At 44.7% G+C, this 23,749-nt stretch overlaps 1 protein-coding gene across 7 annotated transcripts in view; it reads left to right on the forward strand.

Moving 5' to 3' along the window:
- The window catches only part of CSTPP1 (centriolar satellite-associated tubulin polyglutamylase complex regulator 1), a 298,540-nt gene that overhangs the window by 114,899 nt on the left and 159,892 nt on the right, over positions 1-23,749 (forward strand). The gene's annotated exons all lie outside the window — the stretch shown is intronic.

Below are 23,749 nucleotides of genomic sequence, written 5' to 3' on the forward strand. Positions count from 1 at the left end.
GAAAATGTCCGATGGAGCCTACACACGGTCGGAATTTCCGACAAAAACCTCCCATCGAACATTTTCCGTCGGAAAATCCGACCATGTGTACGGGGCATAAGGAGATTTGGAGATGTCCCTACTGTGCTGTCCATTATTCTCCTTGCTGGAGGCTCTGACGTGAGAAGGCTATCTCTACCAATATGGCTTCTCCACTCCACATAGAGAAACAATGCAGAACGAGTGATGTAGGACAATAATGGGTAAAAATTTAACTATAGTGAGGAAATTGTAGTACTTGGCCACCTGCCTTAATTTTTTCGGCATCGTTTCAGAGTTCAGTTCCCTTTTTAAGACTTCTTTCACAATAGCTCAAGAGGCCCTTCTATCTTGAAGTATGGCTTGAGAGCAGAATATCTTGGTTTACCATGTAATGTACTTTGGTTGGTGTAGTTTTTCAAATGTTAGCTCCACAAATCTGGATGTGTGTCAAGCTTATGTAGTTGCTGTTAAGTTTAATCACAGGCTGACAAGTGAACCATTAGAAAATGATCTCCACAAGAGGAGAGACACAACCACTCTGAGGGAACATGACTTATGGAGGCTCCAACATCTAGAAGCCATCAGGTTATTCTGCTGAACAGTGTCAATCAAAAACTGAAGAGTTTCAGGAGAGTTTGGTTTTAAAAGAAATCTGTAATGGATGAATAGAAGTTTTAGCCATTGTTGACCTTTTGAAAATGCTGTTGCTTGGCTGGAAGCATCTCCACTGCTGGCTATGAGTCACAGACCTAAGACAAAATTTATAACCAAAAAAGTCCAAGAAACCAAAACTCTTAATATGCATTAAGTTTTGGGACTTTGACTCAAATGTATTGAAGCTTCTAGACATGTTGATGAAAAAAGGTTAGCAGCGATTGCCTACATACCGTATTTAAAATTTGGCATTTTTGTAATTAGGGGAAGTTTAACCACTTGCCTACCAGGCACGAACACCCCCTTCCTGCCCAAGCCATTTTTCAGCTTTCAGCGCTATCGCACTTTGACAATTGCGCGGTCATACTACACTGTACTCAAACACATTTTTTATCATTTTCTTCACACAAATAGAGCTTTCTTTTGCTGGTATGTAATCACTGCTGGGTTTTTTATTTTTTACAAAAAAAAAAAAGACCAAAAATTTTGAAAAAAAATAGTTTTTTGTACTTTTTTTCTGTCAGTAAATTTTGTAACTAAGTAATTTTTCGCCTTCACTGATGTGCGCTGATGAGGCGGCACTGATAGGCTGAACTGGTGGGCATTGATGAGGTGGCACTTATGGGCACTGATGAGGAGGCACTAATATGCCACACTTATGGCACTGATAGGTGGCACTGATATGTGGCATTGATGAGCACTGATAGGCGGCACTGATGGGCACTAATAGGTGGCACTGGTGGGCACTGATAGGCGGCACTGGCGGGCACTGAGAGGCGGCACTGGTGGGCACGGATAGGCGGCATGGATAGGCGGTACAGATGGTCACTGATGGGCGACACTGATGGGAATTGATGGACAGCAGTGATGGGCAATGATGGGCAGCACTGATAGGCGGCACTAATTGCCAGCACTGACTGGCATGGCTAATGGGCACTGATTTGTGGCACTTGTGGGCAGTGTGGGCACTGATTGCTGCCACTGGTGGGCTCTGATCACTGGCATTGGTGGGCACTGTATGCTGGTGTGGGCATGGTGGTTGTGGCATTTTATTTATTTGTGGCACTTTATTTATATCTTGTAATCAGGGCACTGATGATCAGTGCCCTGATTACTTCCCTAGCTGTCCCCCTGTGAGGAGATGCCGCTGATCGGCTCTCCTCTCCTCGCACTCTGTCAGTGTGAGGTGAGGAGAACCGATTTCCGGCATCTCCGTGTTTACATGTGACCGGCTGATTGGGCACAGCCGATCACATGGTTAAAGAGCCGGAGACGCGGCTCTTTATACAGATCGTTGTCGCACCGTGTCCGTGTCTCCGGGCGTGCGAGAGCGGCCGTTCTGTGTCGCCGTCATATGACGGCGGCCCAGAACAAGAGCAAACCAGAACAAGAGCTGCACCGCCCCGCCGTCATATGACAGTGGGCGGGTGGCAACTGGTTAAAATTGTGAACCTAAATTTTTTTTCTTTAACCAGTTCTGACACTTCTCACATATATGTAAATTTATATTTTTTTGTTTGCTCAAAAATTACTTGGAACCCCCAAAACATATATTTTTTTTTTAAAGCAAAGACCCTAGAGAATAAAATTATGGGTGTCGCATGGTATTTTCGCAGCTGTTTTTATAAATGCAATTTTATGGGAACAAAATACACTTTAGTAAATTTAATTTTAATGCACAAAAGCACAATATAATACCCAATTGTTTGGTAAAATATAAAAGATGATGTTACCCTGAGTAAATGTTACCCTAGCGCAGTGGTAGGCAACCTCGGCACTCCAGCTGTGGTGAAACTACAAATCCCATCATGCCTCTGCCTCTAGGAGTCATGCCTTTGTTTACCAGGGTCTTGCAATGCCTCATGGGACTTGTAGTTTTACCACAGCTGGAGGGCCGAGGTTGCTTACCCCTGCCCTAGCGTGTCACACTTTAAAAATTGCTAAACTGTGGTACTTAATAATCTCTGTAGGCCACACTTTAGAAACCTTTACAGGTTAACAGTTTAGAGTTACATAGGAGGTCTAGTGCTAGAATTATTGCTCTCGCTATAACCTTAACAGCGATACCTAACATGTGCGGTGCTAGCATCATTTGCATATGTGTGCATGACCTACATATGTGTTAGCCTTTGCACAGGTGAACAAGGGCGCTTTAATTATCATTTTTTTTAATTAAAAAAAATGACACTGTCTTTTTACATTTTTTAAAATCTTTTATTGCTAACAGAAGGGATGAACAACATTCCTTGTGATAGCATGGGCTATGACAGGTCCTCTTATCTATTAGACCCCAGATGTTTCCTCTGCCCTCCAAAGCATGAGATCAAACCAAGATCGGATTGATCAGATGCTTGTTCAAGCCGGTAACGACTTGTTTACATGAGACTAAAACGGGAAGTGAGCACATCCTCTTCGTTTTCATTTTGTGATGTCAAACCGTGGGAGAAACACCATCAGTTCCTCTCCCAGGAACCGGATGTCGCCATTCACATCCTTACCGTGCTCCCCCATCGCATGGAAGAGCTTGGTAAAGGCGGCAGTGGGAGGGGGTGGGACCCCCTTCCGCTGCCTGTAAGGCTTCTTGTACACGGGATGTTGTTCAACCTGTCCTGAACGATTTAATTTGACAGCTAGAAACCGGCGTCTAAAAACGTCCGTTTAGCCGCGTTTACATGCCGCGTTTGCGTCTAGAAGCGTTTGAAATTTTTTTTTTTTTTAATAGCCAAAAATGAAAAAAGGCCTGTAAACGAAACGCAGCTGAACGCGAGTTGCCGCGTTTGGCATTTGAAATGCCTCTAAACACAGCTCCTGAACGCATTTTTTTGGGTTCCAAAAAAAGCCTCTAAACGCAACTGCCTAGAAACGACTAGAAACTACCTTGTGAACATGTACTGATAAGATAACATAGAGGAGAGTTCAGGAGCAGTTGGAAAAAAATGCCCAACTACTCCTAAACATCAGTTTACTAGCAGCAGTGTACATGAGGCCTAAAAGTAATCCTTCTTAGCTGCTAGGATTACTTTTACATTGAAGGGGATTGCTAACCCTAAAAAAAAATCTTGATCATTGCTCCAGCGATAACCGGATTTCACCCTTGAAATGTACCGGTACATCTTTAGATGACAGGTGGTTAAAAATAACAAACATGCCAACTTTGACTTAAAGTGATGTTCCGGCCGAAATTATACTTTTTAAATAAAAATACCCCTATAATACACAAGCTTAATGTATTCTAGTAAAGTTAATCTGTAAACTAAGGTCTGTTTTGTTTATAGTTTTAGCAGTAGTTTATTTTATAAACTTACAGCAGGCCGTGGCTATCTTAAGTGTGGGCATCTGAAGCCAGACTCTATTTCTTCCTGGATCTCACCCTTGCAGATCTCGCACATGCTCAGTGCAGCACAAGCAGTGTAATAGGTTTCAGGTCAGGTTTCCATAGCAATGGCAGTTTCAGAGGAAGTTGCCGCCCCTTCCCAGAAGGCATTGCAAACAGGAAATGATGCGATGGGCCGCGGCCAGGGAGGAGGAAGTGAAAAATGAATACAGCAGATATACAGTATGTGCTGAGAAAAAAAGTAAAAAAATATCCAATTTATTTACAGTGCACAGTTTAGTGAGGGATGCTGAAGAGTTGTAAAAGTGGGTGGAACTCCACTTTAAAGTGCATCCAGAAAGTATTTACAGTGCTTCGCTTTTTCCACATTTTGTTATGTTACAGCCTTATTGCAAAATGGATTAAATTAATTATTTTCCTCAAAATTCTACAAACAATACCCCATAATGACAACGTGAAAGACGTTTGTTTGAAATCTTTGCAAATTTATTAAAAATAAAAAAAACAAAAAAAAATCCCATGTACACAAGTATTCACAGCCTTTGCCATGACACTCAAAATTGAGCTCAGGTGCATCCTCTGTCTACTGATCATCCTTAAGATGTTATTAGAACTTGATTGGAGTCCACCTGTGGTAACTTCAGTTGATTGGACATGATTTATGAAAGGCACACACCTGTCTATATAAGACAATTAACAGTGCATGTCAGAGCACAAACCAAGCCATGAAGTCCAAGGAATTGTCTGTAGACCTCCGAGACAGGATTATATTGAGGCACAGATCAGTAGAAGGGTATAGAAAAATTTCTGCAGCATTGAAGGTCCCAATGAGCAAAGTGGCCTCCATCATCCAAAAATTGAATAAGTTTGGAACCACCAGGATTCTTCCTAGAATGGGCCACCTGGCAAAACTGAGCGATCAGGGGAGATGGGCCTTAGTCAGGGAGGTGACCAAGAACCCGATGGTCACTCTGACAGAGCTCCACGTTTTTCTGTGGAGAGAGGAGAACCTTCCAGGAGAACAATCATCTCTGCAGTACTCCACCAATTAGGTCTGTATGGTAGAGTGGCCAGAGGGAAGCCACTCCTCAGTAAAAGTCAGATGACAGCCCGCCTGGAGTTTTCCAAAAGGCACCTGAAGGACTCTCCAACCACGAGAAACAAAATTCTCTGGTCTGATGAAAGAGATTGAACTCTTTGGTCTAAATGGCAAGCGTCATGTCTGGAGGAAACCAGGCACCGCTCATCACCTTGCCAATACCTACAGTGAAGCATGGTTGTGGCAGCATTATGCTGTGGGGATTTTTTTCAGTGACAAGAACTGGGAGACTAGTCAGGATCGAGGGAAATATGAATGCAGCAATGTATGGAGACATCCTTGATGAAAACCTGCTCCAGAGCGCTTTGAACCCCAGACTGGGGCAAAGGTTCATCAGTCAACAGGACAACAACCCTAAGCACAGAGCCAAGATAATGAAGAGGTGGCTACAGGACAACTCTGTAAATGTCCTTGAGTGGCCCAGCCAGAGCCCAGACTTGAACCCAATTGGACATCTCTGGAGAGATCTGAAAATGGCTGTGCACTGACGCTCCTGATCCAACCTGATGGAGCTTGAGAGGTCCTGCAAAGAAGAATGGGAGAAACTGCCCAAAAATAGGTGTGCCAAGCTTGTAGCATCATACTCAAAAAGTCTTGAGGCTGTAATTAAAAATAAAAATTATGAATTGCAAAAAAAAAAAAAAAAAAAAGGTGCTTCAACAAGCTATTGAGCAAAGGCTGTGAATACTTATGTACATGTGATTTTTTTTTTTCTTTTCAGTTTTTTTATTTTTAAAAAATTGGAAAGAACTCAAACAAACATCTTTCATGTCATTATGAGGTATTGTTTTTGTAGAATTTTGAGGAAAATAATGAATTTAATCTATTTTGGAATAAGGCTGTAACATAACAAAATGTGGAAAAAGTGAAGCGCTGTGAATACTTTTCGGATGCACTGTACCTTTTCTGTGCTTTGGAATTGCACAAAGCAGCCCTGATCTTCCTCTTCTGGGGTCCTCTCCCAGTACTACTGGCATTTCCTCTTCTTGGTGTGCCACCATAGGAAGCCGCTTCCTATGGTGGCACACCTGTGGGCTCCATCCCGAGCTGCATTGTCTGGATCCAGACCAGACTGACCAGATAGTTTGGCTCGGCTTCACCTCCCACTTCCTCGTCACAGAGTCGCTACTCTCAGGCCCAGCACTTACCTCTTCTACTGGGGTCCCCCGCCAGCACTGTCTGCTTCTCCTCTTCTTCGCGTGCCCCATAGCAAGATGTATGCTGTGGGGGCACTTGTGTGGGTGCGCTCCTGAGCCAGGCTGTGTGCATCCATAGAAACACATCGGTAAGTATTTGGGGGGTGCTGGAGGGAGCTGATCATGGAAGCTTTTTTACCTTAATGCAGTAAGGTTTAAAGGGGTTGTAAACCCTCACGGTTTTTCACCTCAATCAGAGCTGTCTTAATGCATGGGCACCCTTGGGCACTGCCCAGGGGCCCCAGGTGAATGGGGGCCCTGTGATAATCTTGCATTACATCATACTTGACAACTGTCCCAGATTTGCTGGGATAGTCACTCTTTTTAGTTAGCTTTCCCAGGGATGGCTGTGTCCCAGGCAGCATCCCGCAAACTGTACTGTGCCCTCCTGATCCCAGTATGTTGCCCTCCTGACCTGCCCCCTCCCCCCAGTACTGTGCCCTTTGTGTTGACTAGTCTTTGATTTATGGCATGTTTTCTTATTGTTTAAACTCTATTTCATTGAAAGTACTAATAAATATATGTTTAATTCTAACTATTTATAATTTATTTTTGAGAGTAGGTGCGTAAATTGGGTCAGGTTGGTAGGGGTCCATGTGCATCACTTTGCCCAGGGGCCCATGATGCTATTAAGATGGCCCTGACCTCAATGCATGCTATGCATTGAGGTGAAAAACCTCTTGTAGTCCACCAGCCCCCTAGAGCCCCCCTTTTACTTACCTGAGCACAATTGTTCCTGCGCCGGGGACGAGCACACCCGTTCCAGCCAGTGTCTCAGGGCCTGATTGGATAGATTGATAGCAGCGCAGCCTTTGGCTCCTGCTGCTGTCAATCAAATCCAATGACGCGGGGGGCGGAGCAGAGTCCTGCTGTCTGTGTCAATGGACGCAGCAGCAGGACACAGGAGCGCACCCGCACGTGTGCCCTGAGGGAGAGTGCTTCTCCGATGGGGCACTCGAGAAGAGGAGGAGCCAGGAGTGCCACTTAGGGACCCCAGAAGAGGAGGACCAGGGCCACTCTGTGCATAACAAACAAAAACTGAACCTTTAGTTAAACCTCATGCCTTTAGAATCACGTTAAGGTCCCTTTTAGTAAAAGAAATACATTGGCAGCTCTACAGCTTATCATTTAGGCCTCTGCTGTTTGAAAATTTGATCCTGCGTATTCCCATTCACCTGCCTTCTGGTGACCTGCATGCAACCTTCCTCAGCTCTAGTATGTGCAGAAACACATCCTCTTGGCTTTGTGATCAGAGTTTGGAAAGCTTATCAGTGTGGGCACTGCAGGGGAGGGCGGCCGTTTCCAGCAGGTGCCTCTCTATAAATCAGAGTGCCTGTAGAAATCCCCAAGGCTATTTAAAGAGTATTTGTTACAAGTCGGGCTATAAGATAATTACATTGTTTTGTTTCAACCGAGCCGCCTCATTCCTGAGAAACACGGGTCCGTTCTCACAAGTGCGAAAGCTCCGTATATTAATACCTTCTGTTCAAGTTCAGCTGTGTGTGACCACATCAATGACGGGACCCACAATCCACTGGGGGAGGCTAAAGTCTCCAGCCAACACTATCGGTATGTCCAATGAACTCCATCCTTGGCTCCTGTGTCATACTAAAGGTGGCCTAAAACTAAAGGTGGCCTTTCATACTAGAAGTGGCCTAAAACTAAAGGTGGCCTTTCATACTAAAGGTGGCCTAAAACTAAAGGTGGCCTTTCATACTAGAAGTGGCCTAAAACTAAAGGTGGCCTTTCATACTAAAGGTGGCCTAAAACTAAAGGTGGCCTTTCATACTAGAAGTGGCCTAAAATAGTGGCCTAAAAAAAAAAAAGTACACCTGTCATTAATGAGAATTTTGTAGATCAACATTGCTGACCTGTACTTTTGAGGATGTTCCGACTATAGCTGTAAAGCTTCATGCACACTTGAGCTCAAAAATGCAGTTTGTACAGGCAATTTAACTTTTTTTTCTGCCATTAAACACCCCTCCATAATAACCTACACTATATTACCAAAAGTATTGTGACACCTGCCTTTACATGCACATGAACTTTAATGGCATACCAGTCCTAGTCCGTAGGGTTCAGTATTGGGTTGGCCCACCTTTTGCAGCTATAACAGCTTCAACTCTTCTGGGAACGTTGTCCACAAGGTTTAGGAGTGTGTCTATGGGAATGTTTGACCATTCTTCCAGAAGTGCATATGTGAGGTCAGGCACTGGTGTTGGACGAAAAGGCCTGGCTCGCAGTCTGCGCTCTAATTCATCTCAAAGATCAGGTTGAGGTCAGGAATCTGTGCAGGCCAGTCAAGTTCCTCCACCCCAAACTCGCTCATGTCTTTATGGATCTTGCTTTTTGTGCATTGGTCCAAATCATTTGGTGGAGGGGGCATTAGGTGTGGGGTTGTTTTTCAGGGGTTAGGCTTGGCTCCTTAGTTCCAGTGAAGTGAAGGGAACACTTAAAGAGGAACTGTAGTCTGCTCACCTATTTTGTAATAAAAACATCTTTGCCATTTTGAAGGTTCCCTCCAACCACTTTGCATATTATTTTATATACAGTGCCTTGCAAAAGTATTCACCCCCCTTGGCTTTTTACCTATTTTTTTAAATTACAGCCTTTAGTTCAATGTTTTTTTAATCTGAATTATATGTGATGGATCAGAACACAATAGTCTTGGTGAAGTAAAATTAGAAATATATATACATAAAACTATTTTTAGAAATAAAAAACTGATAATTGGCATGTGCGTATGTATTCACCCCCTTTGTTATGAAGCCCATAAAAAGCTCTGGTGCAACCAATTACCTTCAGAAGTCACAGAATTAGTGAAATGAAGTCCACCTGTGTGCAATCTAAGTGTCACATGATCTGTCATTACATATACACACCTTTTGAAAGGCCCCAGAGGCTGCAACACCTAAGCAAGAGGCACCACTAACCAAACACTGCCATGAAGACCAAGGAACTCTCCAAACAAGTAAAGGACAATGTTGTTGAGAAGTAAAAGTCAGGGTTAGGTTATAAAAAAATATCGGATGATCCCTAGGAGCACCATCAAATGTATCATAACGAAATGGAAACAACATGGCTCAATAGCAAACCTGCCAAGAGATGGCCGCGCACCAAAAATCACGGACCGGACAAGGAGGTCATTAACCAGAGAGGCAGCACAGAGACCTAAGGTAACCCTGGAGGAGCTGCAGAGTTCCACAGCAGAGACTGGAGTATCTGTACATAGGACAACAATAAGCCGTACGCTCCATAGAGTTGGGCTTTATGGCAGAGTGACCAGAAGAAAGCCATTACTTTCAGCAAAAAACAAAATTGCACGTTTTGAGTTTGCGAAAAGGCATGTGGGAGATTCACAAAATGTATGAAGGAAGGTGCTCTGGTCTGATGAGACTAGAATTGAACTTTTTGGGCATCAAAGAAAACGCTGTCTGGAGCAAACCCAACACATCACATCACCCAAAGAACACCATCCCCACAGTGAAACATGCTGTGGGGATGTTTTTCAGCAGTCGGGACTGGGAAACTGGTCAGCGTTGAGGGAAAGATGGATGGTGCTAAATACAGGGATATTCTTGAGCAAAACCTGTACCACTCTGTGTGTGATTTGAGGCTAGGATAGAGGTTCACCTTCCAGCAGGACAATGACCCCAAACACACTGCTAAAGCAACACTTGAGTGGTTTAAGGGGAAACATGTAATTGTGTTGGAATGGCCTAGTCAAAGCCCAGACCTCAATCCAATAGAAAATCTGTGGTCAGATTTAAAGATTGCTGTTCACAAGCTCAAACCATCCAACTTGAAGGAGCTGGAGCAGTTTTGCAAGGAGGAATGGGCAAAAATCCCAGTGGTAAGATGTGGCAAGCTCATAGAGACTTATCCAAAGCGACTTGGAGCTGTGATAGCCGCAAAAGGTGGCTCTACAAAGTATTGACTCTAGGGGGGTGAATAGTTATGCACATTGACTTTTTCTGTTATTTTGTCCTATTTGTTGTTTGCATCACAATAAAAAAAAAAATCTTCAAAGTTGTGGGTATGTTCTGTAACTTAAATGATGCAAATCCTCAAACAATCCACGAAAAATGCCAAGGGGGGTGAATAATTTGCAGGGCACTGTATACTGTGATTCTGTACTTTCCCATTATTCTGCAGAAATCTCCCTCCACTGAAGTCTGGTTGTAACCATTTTAACTGTGGGCAGCTGAAGCTGCTGCCTGTTCACTTCCTGGATTTACACAGACACACAGAGGCACACCTCCAGCTCTGCAGCCGTGCAGCTCTCATTGGCCCTCTTATAACTCATCTCCCCTCCCTTCCTCAGCCTAGGCTTTTTACCAGACAAAAAAGAGGAAGTGGGCTGTATTTACTGGCAGAAAAAAATGTTTTACTATCCAAAGTTGAAACAACAAAGGCAGAAGATTTAATAGATGGAAAGTTGAAAAAATTACTGAAGGTCCGCTTTAAGGCGTCAGCATACCAAGATATTTTGGACAATTTCATGGTCCCAGCTTTGTAGGGAACAGTTTAGGGATGGTCCCTTCCTGTTCCAACATGACTGCGCACTAGTGCACAAAGCAAGGTCCATAAATAGAAGGATGAGTAAGTTTGGGGTGGAGGAACTTGACTGGCCTGCACAAAGTCCTGACCTGGGATGAATTAGAGCGGAGACAGGCCTGCTCGTCCTGCATCGGTGCACAAATGAGCTTCTGGAAGAATGGCGCCAAACATTCCCATAGACACACTCCTAAACCTTGTGGACAGCCTTCCCAGAAGAGTTGAAGCTGTTATAGCTGCAAAGGGTGGGTCAAATCAATATTGAACCCTACAGACTAATGCCCCGTACACACGGTCGGATTTTCTGACGGAAAATGTGTGATAGGACCTTGTTGTTGGAAATTCCGACCGTGTGTAGGCTCCATCACACATTTTCCATCGGATTTTCCGACACACAAAGATTGAGAGTAGGATATAAAATTTTCCGACAACAAAATCCGTTGTCGGAAATTCCGATCGTGTGTACACAAATCCAACGGACAAAGTGCCACGCATGCTCAGAATAAATAAAGAGATGAAAGCTATTGGCTACTGCCCCGTTTATAGTCCCGACGTACGTGTTTTACGTCACCGCGTTTAGAACTATCGGATTTTCCGACAACTTTGTGTGACCGTGTGTATGCAAGACAAGTTTGAGCCAACATCCGTCAGAAAAAATCCTAGGATTTTGTTGTCGGAATGTCCGAACAAAGTCCGACCGTGTGTACGGGGCATAAGACTGGAATGCCATTAAAATTCATATGCGTGTAAAGGCAGGCGTCCCAATACTTTTGGTAATTTAGTGTAGGAGTTTAGAGGCAGAAAAAAAAAGATCACTTATGTGTTCAGGACAGGGGCTTTTGAGCAAAAAAAAAAAAAAAAAAACGCTCAAAAGCACCTAAATGCGCATAAACGTTAGGGGTGTTTAGGCACATTCCAGCGTTAATGCATTTTAATGACCAGAATTCTAACCAATAGAATGTATTAACGCCAGACGCGGTAACGCACATGCAAAAATGTGGCTTTTTTACAATGTTTTTGCTGCTGTTAAACTCCTGTAGGAGAAAATTGCGTTAAAATCATACAGTGTGCATGAACCTATAGGCTGATGCCCTGACTTTTTTTCTGTGTCGCTGACATGGAATTAGCATGGAGATAAGGAATTCTGACACTCACTTATGTTATGCTTGTTCCAGGTCTGTCACACATAGGTAATAAAGCCAGGCGACCAACATTTTTTGAAGGAGCCCAGTAAATGCGGACTGTATCTTTTTCTCATGACAGGTGTACTTAAAAGTGTATTTAAACCCTAACAATGAACTGTTTGGGAATAATGCAGAGTTCCGTGCGTTACGTGCATAATAATAAAATGGAAGCGCAAGCGGAGCCAACATTAAAGAGGAGCTCGAGTCGTATTTCTGAAAATGAAAAGTCAGCAGCTACAGTAGATGCTGGCTTTTAATAAACACACACTCACCTGTCCAGAGATCCTGCGCTGTGCTCACCCAAGCCATTCTATCAACCCGTCTTCGGTCCCTGGCACCAGCATCTTAACTGTGGGCACCTGGCTGTGACAGCTTGCAGCTTGACTGTGCATGTATGCTGCGCATTGTGAATGGCCCCACAGTCTTCTGGGACCTGTGCAGATCCCAGAAGACTGCGGGGAAGGAGAGAGGGAAGGAAAACGTAGGCGATCCAAGCGAAATTGGGAGCGGGTACCTGTCAAAATTGGGTACCGACTCCACACCCTGCAAAAAACACACAGGAGGGTGCAACCACCTCGTGCATTACGATAAATCATTTTTATTGAATCCACATAAGCAAATGGATACTCACATATGTAAAAAAGTCAGTAAGCCAAACAGATCTGCTTCAGCCAGAACACAATGGCAGTAAGTCCGGAGACAAATGGTTGGACTGCTGATGCGTTTCGGGGGGGGGGGGGGTGTTATGCCCCCTTCCTCAGAGCTCGCACCCCCCCCAAGAAAATTTGCCAAATGTCAAAGAAGAGCAGGGTAGGTGACCTTAAAGTGGAGCTTCTCCTGGGTGAAGTTCTGCTTTAGGGTGGTATTAAACCCAAAATCAAATAGCTTACTAATTTTTACATGCGATGGCTGCATTCGTTTTCTCTCTTCTATTTTCATCTTGTGATCCAACCAAAAAACTCACTTGCCATTGCGGGGATGAGACAAACTACCGTATTTATCGGCGTATAACACGCACAGGCGTATAACACGCACAGGCGTATAACACGCACATTCATTTTAAGAGGGAAGTTTCAGGAAAAAAAACTTACATTTTAAATAAGGAACTTTGAAGCAAAATGAGGGTCAGTGCCCAACTGCAGCCTCACCATTGCCATCAATGCAGCCTGATCAATGCCCATCTGCAGCCTCACAAGTGCCATCAATGCAGCCTCATCAGTCCACATCAATGCAGCCTCACCATTGCCATCAATGTAGCAGCCTCACCATTGCCATCAATGTAGCAGCCTCACCATTGCCATCAATGTAGCAGCCTCACCATTGCCATCAATGTAGCAGCCTCACCATTGCCATCAATGTAGCAGCCTCACCATTGCCTTTAATGCAGCAGCCTCACCATTGCCATCAATGCAGCAGCCTCACCATTGCCATCAATGTAGCAGCCTCACCATTGCCATTAATGCAGCAGCCTCACCATTGCCATCAATGCAGAAGCCTCACCATTGCCATCAATGCAGAAGCCTCACCATTGCCATCAATGCAGAAGCCTCACCATTGCCATCAATGCAGCAGCCTCATCATTGCCTTCAATGCAGCAGCCTCATCATTGCCTTCAATGCTGCAGCTTTACCATTACCATCAGTGCAGCAGCCTCACCATTGCCATCAGTGCAGCCTGATCGATGCCCATCTGCAGCCTAGAGGGGACAGGGAGGGGGGGGACGAGCGCCGACAGATTATATACAGTGAGAATCTCCTATGATAGACAGAACAGTGGTCCAATGGCGGCCCAGGAGACGGGACTTCCTATTACAGAGGCCACCAAGTAAACAGGAGATTCTCACTGTATGTAATCTGACGGTGCTGGTCCCGCCCCCCTCCCTGTCCCCTCCGAGGCAGCTAAAATTGAAGTATTGGCGTATAACACGCATGCGCTATTTGCACCCAATTTTCAGGGTGAAAAAGTGTGTGTTATATGCCAATAAATACAGTATTTACCACTGATACTTAAAAAGTTCAGCTTTTATGTATTTATGTAAAACATTTATTCCCAAAAGAAAATAAAAAGCTGTAACTGATTATAAAGTTTTTAGCTGGAGCTTCTAACACAACACTCCCCTCCTAGACTGACAATGCTGCTGTCCAAATCTGCCCCCTTTGTTAATCCAGAGTGGAGGCACTCTAATACAGGAGAGGTTACGGGCCAGATCCCCAGGTGAAACAGAGCGAAAAAAGCCTAAAAAAAAAAAAAAAACGAATGCAGCCACCACATTTAATGATTGGTAAGCTGCAATATATTACATTTTTGGTTTGTATGTAAACTCTAACACGGAACTCCTCTTTGTTCCCCTTTGTTTCCCTTTGATCTGTTAAATATACCATTTAAAGTGTTTTGTTCTTTAGTCCTGACACAGTTCTTGTCCTAATGAGAGAAAGCTGGACCTCCATAGATGCAGTGGAGTGAGAGCGTGAGCGCTGTTATCATAGGACAGGAAGTGTGTTATTGGCAGCATCACCAGGACAAAAGAAAAGACGACCAATACAGCCACAGGATCTAAGGACTCGTAAGCTGCAAAATATAACATTTTTATTTTTTGGTTTAGATCCACTTTAACCACTTTCTCCGCGCGCTATACCCGAAAAAGGGATATACAGCGTGGGCTTCCAGTGCCGGGAGGGTGTCAATAGATGTCCTCCCGTAATTGCGCTATCAAGCGCCCCCCTGTAGCATGCAGCCGCTCTGTGATCATCGAGTCCTTCAGACTTGGCTGATTACAAAACAGGGTAAAGAGCCAATGACAGCGGCCCTTTAGCACATGATCAGCTGTCAGCCAATGACAGCTATCATGGAAGTAAACAGAAGCCGGTTATCGGCTTTTTTTCTTCTCACGATTAGCGGTAACCGGCTTCTGTTACAGGGACATTTGTCCCAATCTGTGCCACCTATCAGTGCCCACCAGTGCTGCCAATCGGTGCCTCATCAGTGTCGCCTATCAGTGCCACCTTCAGTGCCCATGAGTGCAGCCTCATCAGTGCAGCCTCTTCAGTGCAGCCTCTTCAGCGTACATCAGTGAAGGAAAAAAATTACCTGTTTGCAATAGATCTCTATTTGTGTGAAGAAAATGATAAGATTTAGTTTGGGAACTGTGTTGCATGACCACGCAATTGTCATTCAGAGTGCAACAGTGCTGAAAACTGGCCTGGGCAGGAAGGGGGTGTAAGTGCCCAGTAAGCAAGTGGTTAAAGTGTAGGTCAGGGAAAAGGAGAAAAAAAATATCTCACAAAAGTGAGTACACCCCTCACATTTTTGTGAATATTTTATTATATCTTTTCATGTAACACTGAATAAATGACACTTTGCTACAATGTAAAGTAGTGAGTGTACAGCTTGTATAACAGTGTAAATTTGCTGTCCCCTCAAAATAACTCAACACACAGCCATTAATGTCTAAACCGCTGGCAACAAAAGTGAGTACACCCCTAAGTGAAAATGTCCAAATTGGGCCCAAAGTGTCAATATTTTGTGTGGCCACCATTATTTTCCAGCACTGCCTTAACCCTCTTGGGCATGGAGTTCACCAGATCTTCACAGGTTGCCACTGGAGTCCTCTTCCACTCCTCCATGACGACATCACAGAGCTGGTGGATGTTAGAGACCTTGCGCTCCTCCACCTTCCATTTGAGGATGCCCCACAGATGCTCAATAGGGTTTAGGTCTGGAGACATGCTTGGCCAGTCCATCACCTTTACTCTCAGCTTCTTTATCAAGGCAGTGGTCGTCTTGGAGGTGTGTTTGGGGTCGTTATCATGTTGGAATACTGCCCTGCAGCCCAGTCTCTGAAGAGAGGGGATCATGCTTTTCTTCAGTATGTCACAGTACATGTTGGCATTCATGGTTCCCTCAATGAACTGTAGATCCCCAGCAGGGCAGCCATCAGAAATTTTTGGGTCCCTTACACAGCTTTAGACCTGGGCCTCCTGACCCAAGCTTGACCACTAACATTTCCCAGGGCTTGCCTATGGGCCATCCTACTGAATCTGCACACCGGCCACCTCACCTGTACGCACTCAGCCCCCCCCCCCCCCCCCAATCCTGTATATATGTCAGCCCCCCCCCACACACACACCTCTATATATGGCAGCCCCCCCCTCACACACCCCTGTATATATGGCAGCCCCCCTCACACACACCTGTATATATGTCAGCCCCCCCTCACATACGTGTATATATTTCAGCCCCCCTCACGTACCTGTATATATTTCAGCCCCCCACACGCACACACCTGTATATATGTCAGCGCCCCCCCCCCCCACACACACACACCTGTATGTATCTCAGCCCCCCTCACACACCTGTATATCATGTCAGGTACACACACACATCTGTATATATGGCAGCCCCCCCCACACACACCTGTATATATGGCAGCCCCCTCATACACACACACCTGTATATATGGCAGCTCCCCTCACACACACCTGTATATATGTCAGCCCCCCCTCACATACGTGTATATATTTCAGCCCCCCTCACGTACCTGTATATATTTCAGCCCCCCCCCCACACACCTGTATAAATTTCAGCCCCCCACACGCACACACCTGTATATATGTCAGCGCCCCCCCCACACACACCTGTATGTATCTCAGCCCCCCTCACACACCTGTATATCATGTCAGCCCCCCACACACACCTGTATATATGTCAGCGACTTCCCCAAACACACCTGTGGATCATGCTCTGCTTCAGTATGTCGCAGTACATGTTGGCATTCATGGTTCCCTCAATTAAGTGTAGCTCCCCAGTGCCAGCAGCACTCATGCAGCCCCAGACCATGACACTCCCACCACCATGCTTAACTGTAGGCAACACACACTTGTCTTTGTATTCCTCACCTGGTTGCCGCCACACACGCTTGACACCATCTGAACCAAATAAGTTTATCTTGGTCTCATCAGACCACAGGACATGGTTCCAGTAATCCATGTCCTTAGTCTGCTTGTCTTCAACAAATTGTTTGCAAGCTTTCTTGTGCATCATCTTTAGAAGAGGCTTCCTTTTGGGACGACAGTCATGCAGACCAATTTGATGCAGTGTGCGGCGTATGGTCTGAGCACTGACAGGCTGACCCCCCACCCCTTCAACCTCTGCAGCAATGCTGGCAGCACTCAGACGTCTATTTCCCAAAGACAACCTCTGGATATAATGCTGAGCACGTGCACTTTAAATTCTTTGGTCGACCATGGCGAGGCCTGTTCTAATTGGAACCTGTCCTGTTAAACCGCTGTATGGTCTTGACCACCATGCTGCAGTTCAGTTTCAGGGTCTTGGCAATCTTCCTATAGCCTAGGCCAGGGGTGCCCAAACTTTTTTGAAAGAGGGCCATATTTGATAAAGTGAACATGTGTGAGGGATGACCATTTTGCCTGACATTCTTTGAACCATTACAATTCGGTCTAAGTGTGTTCGTCCGAGCACTAATACACTGCCCAACAAGAATTCTCTTTCCTTTGTGGCTGTGTGTGGTGAAGAGATGAGCTTGGGCGTGTTATTTGGATATACCGTATTTATCTGCGTATAACACGCACCTTCACTTTAAGTTTAAGGAAAAAACTTAAATTTTAAATAAAGAACTGTGAAGCAAAAATAGGGTCAGTGCCCATCAATGCCATGAATGCAGCCCCACCGTTGCCATGAATGCAGCCCCACCGTTGCCATGAATGCAGCCCCACCATGCCATGAATGAAACCCCACTGTTGCCATGAATACAGACCCACTGTTGCAATGCCTTACCATTGCTAGGAATGCAGCACCCCCATTGCCATGAATGCAGACTCAACAAGGCCATCAGTGCAGCCTGATTGATGCCCAACCTCGGATGGGACAGGGAGGGGGCAGGACTAGCGCCAACATATTACATACAGGAGAATCTCCTGTTTTCTCTGTGGCCTCTTTAATACAAAGTTCCACCTCCTATGATGGATAGAACAGACGTCCGATGGCAGCGCAGGAGACGGGACTTCCTATTACAGAGGCCACCGTGCAAACAGGAAATTCACCTGTATGTACGGCACTCGTCCCGCCTCCTCCCTGTCCCCTCTAAAGCAACCAGCATGTATATCTTTTGTGGCCCCCGGCGCTTGGGGATTCGTTGGTGGCCACAAAAGATATACATGTCCAAATTACCAGGCAGGCCGTGATTAGCCCACAAGCAAGACTTTGGACATACCTGGCCTAGGCCATCTTTATGTAGAGCAACAATTCTTTTTTTCAGATCCTCAGAGAGTTCTTTGCCATGAGGTGCGATAACACCAAATTTAACACACCTGCTAAGGGTGTACCCACTTTTGTTGCCAGCGGTTTAGACAATGGCTGTGTGTTGAGTTATTTTGAGGGGACAGCAAATTTACACTGTTATACAAGCTGTACACTCACTACTTTACATTGTAGCAAAGTGTCATTTATTCAGTGTTACATGAAAAGATATAATAATAAAAAAAAAAATATTTACAAAAATGTGAGGGGTGTACTCACTTTTGTGAGATACTGTACTTAGGACATCTCTATATGATACATACACATTTCTCCATGTGCAAGTACAGAAAAATACTTGATGAGCCAGAAATATAGCCTGCTTCTTCCTTTCTGTTTGATGTGACCTTATATCATGGTGTCAGCCCTGCCTTACTCATTTGTGTTGGATTACAAAGAAAGCAAACCTTTCCACATCTCCTCTCCACCTCCACGACCCCTCTGCGCACAGGAAGAGAGCGCAGGAAGTTATCCGCTCAGAAGTTTTCTGGCAAAAGTAACAGGTGTTTTTTGCACTTATTGAACAGATGGAACGAAACCCTTTCATTTATATATTTAGCAGATCAAAGGGGATCAAATAAAAGAATCTCATTGTTTGGGTTTGCATACACTTTAAGCTGGCAATACATGTAGCAATTTGATAAAGCAATTTAACTTTCCTTTATAATATGTATAGTTTAGTTTTCAGAGAAAACATAATAAGCTCTTGCTTTGCCCATGCAGGGGCTGAGCTAAATATTCACATATAAAAGCAGTCACATGTAAGCAATATGGATTGTCAGAACAAGATTCTAACCGAAACTAATGAGGAGCAGCACAGAAATTAGAGCAAATATCCTGATCACCACCAGGCTAAGGGGCAACAGGCCCCAAACATATGTAATCTAAGAAGAAAAAGGGAAACCTAGAAGTGGGAAAGGAAGAAGGGAGAGAAGAAGTACCAAGGGGTAAGAGGGTACCATGAACTCAGGATCAGAGCAGGTAACAATTATAAATGACCATAACTAACCGGAGGCAGAAATGGGAAGGAATAGCTGATCCAAGGTTCCCAAACTTTAATGAACTTGGAGTGCGAGTCCTTCAGGATACTGGATATCTGCTCATTAACCATCAGGACGGTCATCTGGGTTTTCATCCCTTGGAAGGCAACAGGCGGAGTCTTCCAGGTATGAGCAATGGTCCACTTAGCAGAAATAAAAAGGTATGTGACCAGTTTCTGCTGAGGGGCAAAAAAGCCCCGTACAGGGAATTGTAAGAGAGCCAAGCTGCTGTCTACGGATCGCCACGTGAACCAGAGTCTGCAGCAAGCCAAAAGCCCTGGAACAAAATCCTGTCAGCCGCAGGTATGCCCACCAGATGTGCAGAACATCCCCACACTGACCACAATTCCTGAAACATCTGAGCCAGGACCCAGTACCACTGCAGGAGAACTTTATAAGGCAGCCTCAAAGGCAGTGGTATTAAAGGAGCATTTCACCACCATCGCCAGAGCCTTACTCCAAACCCCCCCCAATTGAAATTCCAAGATCTCGCTCCCATTGTGCCACCTAAGAGAGGAATGTTAGGGATGACCTACCATTAAGAGAGGTGTAGCGTGTCAAAATATAGCCAGGAGACCCTGGCGAGTGTTGGCCAGGGTATTCAAAAGACGTCTTGTGAAAGGGCTATATGAAAGTACAGTGAAGAGATGAAATCCAGTGTCGCAGTTGCGAAATAATGAAAATGTTCCTGCTGCGGGATCTCATATCCCATGACGGAAACGAGTGGGTGGATAGAAAGTGATGCACCCTCATAATACCATGAGTGGTCCACCAGGAAAAGGAATCAGGTTGTTTTAACCCCAGAGGGAAAAGAGGATTATTAGTGATAGGCAGGAGGGACAAAAAAAGGGGGCATCAAACAACCTGAATACCAAACAGAATCCCACGTCTGCAATCTATGAAGCCTAATGCCGCGTACACACGACCGGACTTTACGGCAGACTTTGTCCGGTGGACTTTTCGACGGACTTTACCACGGACTTTCCGAATGAACGGACTTGCCTACACACGATCAACCAAAGTCCGACGGATTCGTACGTGATGACGTACGACCGGACTAAAACAAGGAAGTTCATAGCCAGTAGCCAATAGCTGCCCTAGCGTCGGTTTTTGTCCGTCGGACTAGCATACAAGTGAGCAGACTTTTCGACCGGACTCAAATCCATCGAATAGATTTGAAACATGTTTCATTTCTAGGTCCGTCGAACTTTTGGAGAAAAAAAGTCAGCTGGAGCCCACACAAGATCGAATTGTCCGACGGACTTCGGTCCGCAGGAAAGTATGCCGTAAAGTCCGGTCGTGTGTACGCGGCATAAGAATGCTCAATGTTAGTGGACACAGTTAATGAGGAAGACAAAGTAGGGCTTGCAAAGATGTCGAAGCACAATTTGGTAGTTTCAAGAGCACCCACAGCAGGATATCAGGTCTAGCATGGACAGTTGTGAAATTTAGGCTGCCAAATAATATTTGGTTATATTAGGGACTCCCAGACCACCTTGTAATTTATGTGCATCTAGTATAGACCTGGGGACTCTGAGGCATTTGTGGGCCCAAATGAAGCGGAAAATTCTGTTCTATAAGAGGCAAAGAAAAAAAAAAAGGGAAAGCCATCCAACTTTCAATTTATTTTTTTGTTGAAATCACAAAGGAATGGGAAACATAAAATGTCAGATCAACTGCAAAGAAATTGGTTTCGGTTCAATCTTTCAATAAACTTTTCCTGAACCTTACTGGTTTTCGACTATACAATTGACTAAACTCTGGTGGTGGTTACCATTGATCACTTGCAGTTGTTTTTAGTATTCCTGGTGGACGAAAATTGGTTCAAACTGACTGAAAATGACTACATGTATGGCTTGCAGCCCCTTTTACATGGGGTGGATTCCGTTCCGATCAGCAAGGGACCAGCTCACAGATTCCTGGCTGATCAGAGCAGAGCAAGCGGATGACACATCTGTGTCCACTCAATTTCTGTAGAGTGGACATGGACAGAGCCAACTCTACTGTATGGGTGGCCAGGAGTAAATGGACTCTGCTGTCTGTTTACACCCAGCTACCTCTAATCTGCTCTGCCTAAACGGAAGCAGACGGAGTCCCTTTCTGTTTCTTTTTTTATCAGTCCCAATCAGACCCGGAGGTAGCCACGAGTCCGTTTACACACACCTGTTCATAGGGATGTATGGACTTTCCAATCATGTTTGCTCAAAAACCGACAGGTGGACCTGATTGAAACAGTTGTATGAAAGGGGCCAGTTTGATTAAATTGAATAGATGAACCAGGAGCAAGGGGCAGTAAAGCAAAAGATGTGACCTTTTGAACTGTAGAAGATATATCCCATAGTGCTCTGATTCAGGGTCACATGACCTAACGCTAACTTGTTAGGTCACGTAAGTTGCAATAGCTTAGCAAATTCTTTAATCACCGTGATTTGCAATGTTGGTAATGTCAGAGACCCAGAGAACTGCTGCTGTGGTTCAAGGTCATGTGACCCAGGAATGAAATGCCTCAGGGCCTGCTATATACAGCTTAGAGGTAAGTTCTCCTGATTTTACTGACAGTACCCTAATTCCCTAACTTAGTGATGGTAAATGTGCTGTAAAATGTATGTCTTACTATACATTACCGCAATGCATACTAACCTGTGTACCTGCGCATGTATCACAGTGCCATTCATTTTTAATGACACCCCAACTAACTGTTATGTTACACACGGTCGGACTTTGTTCGGACATCCCAACAACGAAATCCTAGGATTTTTTCCGATGGATGTTGGCTCAAACTTGTCTTGCATACACACGGTCACACAAAGTTGTTGGAAAATCCGATCGTTCTTAACGCGGTGACGTAAAACACGTACATCGGGACTATAAACGGGGCAGTGGCCAATAGCTTTCATCTCTTTATTTATTCTGAGCATGCGTGGCACTTTGTCCGTCGGATTTGTGTACACACGATCGGAATTTCCGACAACGGATTTTGTTGTCGGAAAATTTTATAGCCTGCTCTCAAACTTTGTGTGTCGGAAAATCCGATGGAAAATGTGTGATGGAGCCCACACACGGTCAGAATTTCCGACAACAGGGTCCTATCACACATTTTCCATCGGAAAATCCGACCGTGTGTACAGGGCATTAGAGTAGTGAGCAAAGCACCTTTGGTCCCGGGCCCTCATAATGCATATGCTGTGCTTTGCAATGTACTGCGTAGAAAAAAAGACATGTCCAGTTTTTAATGTTTTAAGGTAGGCTAAAATTAGTTAAAGTGGTTGTAAACCTCAGACATAAAATATGAACAAAGCATATCCCGCTATAGTATGTACTTGTCTCAATCCAGAGCACTAAGTGTCATTTCTGTCTGCTGCTTCCTTCCTCTTTAAGCATGAATCACTTCTGAAAGTTTTCCTGACACCAAGCAAAAAATGGTGGCAGGGGAGGAATCTCCAGATGATTGACAACCTCAGCTCTGTGTGTTGTGTGATGGGGGTGTGTCTCCTTTCTCCAATCAGCTCTCAGACCTCTCCTCACTAAGGTCTGCAGAGTGTAAGTTCAGCTCTCTGCCCCTTTTTTTTTTTCTGAATGCTCAGACAAGCTTTATAATTCTGGAACTGGTACAACTTACAATATCTTACAAAAGTGAGTACACCCCTCACATTTTTGTAAATATTTTATTACATCTTTTCATGTGACAACACTGAAGAAATGACACTTTGCTACAATGTAAAGTAGTGAGTGTACAGCTTGTATAACAGTGTAAATTTGCTGTCCCCTCAAAATAACTCAACACATACAGTAGCAATTAATGTCTAAACTGCTGGCAACAAAGGTGAGTAAAAAAGTGAAAATGTCCAAATTGGGCCCATAGTGTCAATATTTTATGTGGCCACCATTATTTTCCAGAACTGCCTTAACCTTTTTGGGCATGGAGTTCAGCAGAGCTTCACAGGTTGCCACTGGAGTCCTCTTCCACTCCTCCATGACGAGATCACAGAGCTGGTGGATGTTAGAGACCTTGCACTCATCCACCTTTCATTTGAGGATGCCCCACCTATGCTCAATATGGTTTAGGTCTGGAGACATGCTTGGCCAATGCATCACCTTTACCCTCAGCTTCTTTAGCAAGGCAGTGGTCATCTTGGAGGTATGTTTGGGGTCGTTATCATGTTGGAATACTGCCCTGCGGCCCAGTCTCCGCAGGGAGGGGATCATGCTCTGCTTCAGTATGTCACATCAATGAACTGTAGTTTCCCAGTGCCAGCAGCACTCATGCAGCCCCAGACCATGACACTCCCACCACCATGCTTGACTGTAGGCAAGACACACTTGTGTTTTTACTCCTCACCTGGCTGCCGCCA

The sequence above is a fragment of the Aquarana catesbeiana genome, linkage group LG11, assembly GCF_042186555.1.
Source record: "Aquarana catesbeiana isolate 2022-GZ linkage group LG11, ASM4218655v1, whole genome shotgun sequence".
NCBI lineage: Eukaryota > Metazoa > Chordata > Amphibia > Anura > Ranidae > Aquarana > Aquarana catesbeiana.